An 8274-nucleotide genomic window follows, 5' to 3' on the forward strand; every position below is an offset into this window, starting at 1 on the left:
TAAGACACCACCTCGTTTTCTCTTTCTTTTCTTTTCTCCCTCCCTTCCTTCTCTACTTCCTTCTCTCCTTGTCTCCGTCCCCTTCTTCCCTTACCTCTTCCCTACTCCTATCCTTTTTCTTCTCCTTCCTACCTTCTCTCCTTCTCTTTCTTTCTCTTTGTCCCTCCTCTTCTTCTTTTTCTCTCCCTTCTACCCACCTTCCCTTACCTCTTTCTTCTTCCCTTACCTCTCCTCCACATTTCTTCTTCCACTCCTACTTGCTCTCCTTCTCTTCCTCTCTCTTCTACCGTCCACTCTTTCCTTTCCTTCGTCCCTCCATTCTCTACTTCCTTCCTCCCCTCCTTTCCTTCCTTCTTCCCTTCCTTTCTTTTTCTATTGTTATAGGTGTCTCTTTCAGATCCCAGTTCATGTTTTCTTGGGGATGGTATTTCCACACACCGAACTTTGTTTCATATCCTTTCCTTTTTTCTTTAGGATTCTACAGTCTATTTTCCAGCTATCATCCTGATTTAAATTCACAAATCTTGACCCCCTTGTTTTACTCATAATTATTATTTTTGAGTGTTATTCTATTTTTTCATTTTATTCCTTTGCTCCTCCAACTATACCAATTATCCCATATCCGATAAAATTCTGATTCTTCTTTTCCCTGTATTTCTTTCGTTAATTTATCCATTTCGGCACAGTCCATAATTTTTCTTATTATTTCATCTTAATTTGGGATTAGCTTATTTTTCCAAGCTGATGTTTTCATTAAGCTGCCATATACAGATAGTCCTAGATATAAAAAACATTTGTTTAATAACCAAAGTTAGAATGGCACTGAAATAGAAAAAAGACTTAGGACCATTGAAGTCTCCCCATGATCATGTGATCAATAATTTGCATTTGGAAACTGGCTTATATTTAAGACAGTTGCACTGTCCTGGGATCATGTGATCACCATTTGTAACCTTCTCAGCTAGCTTCTGACAAGCAAAGTCAATGGGGGAAGCCAGATTTGCATAGCAACCATATGATTCGCTTAACATCTGAAGTGGTTCGCTTAACAACTGTTGGGGAAAAAGTTATAAAATGGGGCAAAACTCAGTTAATAACTGTCTTACTTAGGAATGGAAAGTTTGGGCTCAATTGTGGTTTTAAGTCAAGGACTACCTGTACTATATAAAGCTTAGCTCCCAACTCTCTATTGCAGCAGCTGGAAACCTACTTTCAAAGCAGCTCCTCTATAGAAAAACTGCCATGACTTCATCACTGGGTTTAAATGCTACAATGCCTCAGCCATGAGTGCCTTGTATCCTGTAACCATGTCAGCAAGTCTTTTGGAAGGCTTCCAAGACTGCCAAAGCTATGAGGGGCTGTTGTACAGCAAGGATGCTGCATTTCTGTACAATATTGCTGACCTCTGCTCTTTTGGTGTCAGGTTAAATTGACCCAGCAATCTTCTGGTAGATTTCGGAAGTCATGTTTAAAATATCCTTCTGGCTTTGGTGCTCAAAGCTGCAAGGGGTTGTTTGTGACACATGATTACAAAGTTTCCAAGAGCACCTGACAGGTGTTAAAGTGACACGTGTCCAGTGATCTTCAAAAAAAAAACCACTGGCTCTATGTTGAAATCACACTCCTGTGGAATAGACATGGCAATGCCTAAACAGTGTGGATATTGCTTAGTGCATACAGAAAGAAAAGTGGAGAAAATGGCTCTTTGCTCCTTCTGTCTGTGAATTAGATCTTGGGGGAGCAGGGTAACAGGGACCCACTTCTACCATTTAAAAGTTCATCAGAAAAATAAGAGAGAGAGAGAGAGAGTTTGGACAGAGTAAGAGAATACATTGCAAAAGGGAAAAGGCCTGAAAATAAAGGGCGAGGCACTGTGGCAGGACATACCTATTCTAGTGGTCAATACAGCAGAGCAGGCAATCACCCCTAAACCTCCCTTAACACAAAGTCAGAAAGCACCACTCCTACAGGGGCCACAATTGAGAATATCTGCATCAATATCCTCCACAAAAATAGTGGCATAACTCATTTAGATAGGCTAAAAGGGAGCTAAGTAGTTAGATAGGATAAAGGGGAGTTGAATAGTTTGGGATATTTAATATTGTAGGAATGTAGCCTCTTAGCATATTGTGAGAATCAGGTTATCACAATAAATCAAAACTTGGTTTAATTGGGCACTTCATATTAACCCAAAAATTGTGTTTTGTTATCTAGGCTTGGCATGTTATGTACAACCAGCAGTGAGTTCCACAGAATCTACCCTTAGCAGTGACCAGTAGCAAGGAACAATGATATGATGATGCATATGTCCTGACATCATTCCACAAATGGTATTATTGATATCATAATGTCTGATGTAAATTCATGTCATTTACATAATAACATTTAGACACACCTTTGTCATCTGCTTACCCCATGGATGCCCCCTGGTCTCATCCTGGTGCTCTAACCATTACTTTGCACTAATTTGTTCCATCCACCCATGTGAGCTTCAGTTCCATCCACTAGTGAGCTTCAGATATGTTGGATGGAGTATGCCAATTTTAGAAGCTGAAGCCCAATCCAACTGAAAGGCATGAAGTTAGAAAAAACTACTTCAAAATATCCCTTCTCATTTGTCCATCATATTCCTCTTGCGGGGAGGGGGGGTAGTTTCAACTAGTCATTGGATCATGGAATTTGGTAGGTGATTTTTTTCATCAACTTTCAACCTAATTATCCAGAGTTGGTGTTGTAAGGATGAAAGCTCATTGACATTGCTTCAAGTCACAGAGAAAAGAAGTACTGATAGATAGATCAATATAATAATGATTATATTTTCCCAAGCTTTTCTCCCATTCTGTCCTATTTCTGTTTCACGGGTTTGAAGCAATGCAGGTAGATCCAACTCCACAAAGTCGACAGCTACCTAACAGGCAGGCAGCTGACTCCTGTAAATATTCCCATTCCCTCAAATTCCTTTGTTGTATGTGATGCTTTAGAATAGATTTTCAAGCAGAGATTGAAAGTCAAGAGGTTATGGGTCTCCTCTTCAGTGTAAAAAAACTGTTACCCCTCCCTCCCCCTGATGCAATCTGCTCTGCAGCTGCATAGTTAATTCCTTGATGAGGGTGTGAATATAAATTTAAAGAATGAAAATGTAATTGACTTTATAAGTGGCAAAATCTGCTGACAGCACAAACTGTTCCCATAGTTAAGAGCAAAGTGCACTCCTTAAATATCGAGAACCAGCCAAATGATAACTCTGCTAAAACACAGATCTTCTATATAAAGTTTGCCAGAAAAACAGCCAGTAGGGAAGCCAATGGGCAACCTTCCTTTTACACCTAGGAAAAGAAAGAGCAACAATCCAAGAGAGCTGAACACTTTCCTTGGAAAGGGTAAGAAACAAACCTCCAGTGGGCATGTAACCAAAGGAGAGAGAAATTTAAATTGTAAGTACTATCTATAGTTTAAACAATTCATCTTACAAATATTAAATAATAGAGTAAATAGAGCCTGATGGAGAACAGAAAGAACAATCATCTTAAAGCCAATTATTACATAGGTAAGAAGCAGCTGATTGATTTATAGTACGCTGCGTGGCTTCTAGCACGAGTGTCAAATTCGCTGTGTCATGTTGCCCTCATATGATGCAACATTTTTCCCTTCATGGAACTAGGGTGAGAGTGGTCTGTGCATAATGCATCTGGCCTGCAGGCCGCCAGTTTGATACCCCTGAATTCTAGCAGAAGCTGAGAACAAATTTTATTTACAACTCCTATTATTTTAAATAAGGCATTTTCTGCTTCATTCCCAATCTTCTAAAACATGTGTTCTGCTTAAAAACTCAGCCCATTCCTGTCAATCTGGCCAAGAGAGTATTGCCACTTTAAAAAATAAATGTGAACCACTCCAAGGACACTTTAATCAGTTCTGTCCCTGAGAGATGACACACCTACACTCTCTCACCAGCAAGATAGTGTACAGATGACCTGGGGGGGGGGGGGGGGAAATCTGATTAACTCTTTTAGTGCCTTGTCCAATTCAGAACGAGCTAATATTGAAACTCTGGATGATTTGAGAGAAACTCCAATGGCAATACACAAAGCAGCCAGACCTTTTATTGATCTGGTTTTACCAACTACCCAAGACAGTTGCCATCACTTTGAGAGAAGACCTGTTGGTCCCCTCCTCTATCCTGTGAAATCTAAATAGGCAAATATCGACATAGCCCGTTCAAATCCCTCCACCCTGACTCCTATTGAAGTAGTACAAAATCTACAAAAACTTCAAAGAATAAAAAGCTGGATGCTGCTGACAGTTAACAGGAAGGTTTTGATTGCCTAAAACTCTGGGAACAGAACACAATCTGAATCAGGTGGTGGCTGTACCAAAAACATGAGATGGGTACCCAATAACTGCCACATGTTTTAGTCTTCCAGGCAAACTTTTGTCCCAAGAATCCCATGAAATCATGAGAATGGCAGCCCCTGAGCAGGAAGGATATTGCTGGGGGAGAACCAGGGGCTTTCGGGTTCAGAAAAAATGGGCCTACTGGAAGCTCAGGAAGGCAGGAAACATGCCCTTTTCCAGCCTCCAGAGGGCCTCCAGAGTTTAGGAAGGCCATTTTCGCCCTCCTGGAGGCTCAAGGAAAGCCTCCGGAGCCTGGGGAGGGCAAAAACGCCTCCCCCCACCATGGTGCAGGAGGCCAACTAGGCCATGTCCACCATGGCCATGCCCACCCAGCAACCAGGCAGAGAACCCCTTGCTAAAAATTTTGAAGCCCACATCTGGGCAGAACCAACCACTCCAATGAATTATAATGACATGAAGCGGTTCCACCACAATACCGCGAAGCCCTTATCCGCTGAGACATAAGCGTGAGTGCTAATCCGCGCCGTCCAAATCGCTAAAGCAAATGCGACCTTACCGCGCTGACATAAGGGCGGAGGGCAAATCCGCCCCTTCCAAAGTACTCAGCCTAACCTAACCCTAAACCTAAACCTAACCCTAACCCTAAACCTAACCCTAAACCTAACCCTAATCCTAATCCTAATCCTAATCCTAATCCTAATCCTAATCCTAATCCTAACCCTTACCTTAATTTAAATCGGCTTTCTGCCGCCGCGCTGTTTTAAAGTGCCCTTCTGTCGCCCCGCTGTTGTCACGGCGGTGATGACGCGCGGTGATGACATCGCGGCTTTAGCGACACGGTTTTATCACCGCTATTTTGATGAGCGCGGTTTTGTCATGCCACGACATGAAGCAACAATTTGCTAATGATTACCAAGTGAAAACCACCACAAATTTATTTGACCCCAAACAGCAGCATTGGAATGACAAAAGCACCCCAAATTGCAACCAATGTGTCTTCTTACATACTGAAGAAACTTTGGTATGAAGCAACTTTGCTGAAGAAACTTTGCTGAAGAAACTTTGCTGTTTCATCTTTAGAGTGACTGCATGAGCCATATCATTCATTCACAGACCTCAGTACATCCCCAGTCAACCTCTCTGACAGCAAGCAAGGAAGTTCTGCACCAGAATCACTATCCTTGCTGTCTTGGAATAATGCTGGCTGGGAAGCCAGAAATAGAGGTCTTGCTTTTATAAGCTATGTATGCCAGTGCATAATCCTTATGTTCCAAGAGACATGGTCAACAGATGCTCTCTTTTTTTGAGGGATATAAATCATGATCCCTCTCAGCAGTTCCTGGCATTAGAGGAGGGAAATTTCATGCTAGTCTAAACATCCATATCTCAACACTGATATTGTTATCTTAGACTCATTTGAAAGCCTTACACAAAAGCTAATGAGAAATTACTTCTCATTAATTCTATATAACGCCCAACATTTCTCAACCATGTATTGTGGAAATTTAGGGAAAAGTAGAACATTACATCAATGCTCTTCAGTTATATTTCGTCATTGCCCATACAATCATTTCAAGGAATTTCAAAGGCAGACTAGACCCAAATGATAATCAGCTGTTTGCCAAAATTTTCCAAAATTCCACCTATTTTGCTGACTGTATCCCTGCCATTAATGAGAATATCTAAAGACCCCACTGGAAATTTTAGGAGCTTACAGATGATTTTATAAATTGGATCTGAATATTTTTAAAAGGATGCCTTTCCAATCTGAAATATTGTTGATCAGGGGTCTCCAACCTTTAAACCGTGGCCCACAGCTGGCCCTTTAGCCTTTTGGAACCAGACCACAGAGGTGGCATGTGTGTGTGTGTGTGTGTGTGTGTGTGTGTGTGTGTGTGTGTGTGTGTGCATCTCCACTCATGTGAGCAATGGATAAACGCATGCATACAGGCTCAATTTGCACGAATGGCATGCAAGCATGCCCACTGCTTGCATGAAACTATCCCTTCTCTCCCTTCCTCCACCAGTCAGTCTGCAAAGCTGAAAAAGTTGGGGAACTCTACTGTAGATTGATTCTGAGACGTTTGCATGCCATTTGTTTGGAGTCAAAATTACCAATTAGCATCACAGTCCACCTAATGACAGAGACAGATTTCAAGATAAATGAAATTGATAAAATGAAATGAAAACCACTGTGAAAATATAAAAAAGCTGGTTCACATAAACCATGGTTTAATAAATCACGATGCCATGATTCATACAACAAGCAAAGCCATTAATCAAATTGTATAATCCCATGCGTATGATATGTGAACCATATCAGCACACTGACTAGCAAGGAAAGAATGATTACTCAATAATAAACCTTATTTGGAAGTATCTTGACAAAAAAGACATTCTGTATTTTATATAAGCTCCCAAACAAAGATTTTATTAGGCAATTTTCTTCCTCATCATAGATTGACGCAGTCTAGACATCATCATATTCCATTTATAACTATTTGTCTTTTCCAATTTCCCTTCTCTCCCGGAAACAAAATGTTTTATTAAAGAATAGTGGAATAATTGTACAATATTTTTGGATTAGTAAAATTTGAATTTTCTACATAGATAAATATGGACAAGTCATTGTATAAATTATAACATATTATAAAATTGATCTGATGGATCCATTAGTCATGCTAATATTCCAAAACACACTTTCCTAATTGATCAGAAGTTCAGCTGCCTATATTACCCCCTAAGCCTGCTCATCTCCCTGCATCAGTGGGAGATGCCTTTCTAAAGGTGCCTTCACCACCAGAAGCTCTGCCCTTCAATATATAAGATGATAGTAACACTATTTCCATTGCTACGTCTTTTTATTTTTAATTATTTCAATGAGACTGTTTCAATCATGATTTTAATAGTATTATTTTTCTGTATTTTTTTAAAAAAATATATTGGACACTGCTTTGAGAAATTGATTGAAACTGAAATAAATAAATAGGCAAACTAACAGGAAAAGTAGGAGGGAGAGAAGGAGGGAAGGAAGGAAGGACTCAATTCCTAAATAATTTCAAATTATACATGAAGTTATTCCTAATACTTATACATAAACAATCTTGGGTAATTTTCATTAATCTGTAAGGAGTGGGGATGTGTTAAAAAAAATTCAAGGCAGCATACCAACCATACAAAGTCTTTGTGTGTGTGTGTGTTTCTAGTCTGTTGTTTTGTTTACTGTGAACCTTTCCAACAACTTAATATGCAGCTTGATGCTAAAATTTGGCAGTATTTTGACAATAAATGAGGAAGGGGCTGCAATAATAAAGTTTCAAGGAGCACAGGAGGAAGTGAGTTGTTCCTTCTTGTGTTAAGGCAACCAGTAATTGTGCTGTTCTTTCCTCTAATGTCAGATTTCCTGCAGCTGAAAACAGATGGGGGGGGGCAAATGGGGGGGATGGGGAAACATTGTAAGAACAATATTTGTTAACAAAATCATGCCATATAGAAAACCAGTGAGCCAAAGTTGGTTCATCCCAGAAGCAACATATCCATGGAGCAACAGGCCTTGGCTTCTGCCTTGCTCCTGGGCGTCTGAATTCCAAGCTCCTGGCTCATGCCCTCTGAGTGCTGCCAGGTGGGTGCGAGTGATTTTCCTGGTTGACACACACCCATTTCTCAACTGGCCTGTAATTGACATTCTCTTTCAGATGTTGCTGTGATTTTGCCTCGGAGACTGGACAGAGGACTGCACCCATTTGAATCAAGTTTGAACAAGTTGTTTGGCAGCAGAGAAAGTGTCCACTTGATTTTTAAAAAAATATGCCACGGAAGAGGGTGGAGGATGTGAGATATAGTGAGCAACACTCCCCCATTCCAGTAGCCTCCTCCCTCTGATTGTACCCAAGGCATATGGATGGTGTTACACCCTGT

Source organism: Thamnophis sirtalis, unplaced genomic scaffold (assembly GCF_051295495.1).
Source record: "Thamnophis sirtalis isolate CommonGarterSnake01/CBP01778 unplaced genomic scaffold, rThaSir2_p1.2 scaffold_4, whole genome shotgun sequence".
Classification (NCBI taxonomy): domain Eukaryota; kingdom Metazoa; phylum Chordata; class Lepidosauria; order Squamata; family Natricidae; genus Thamnophis; species Thamnophis sirtalis.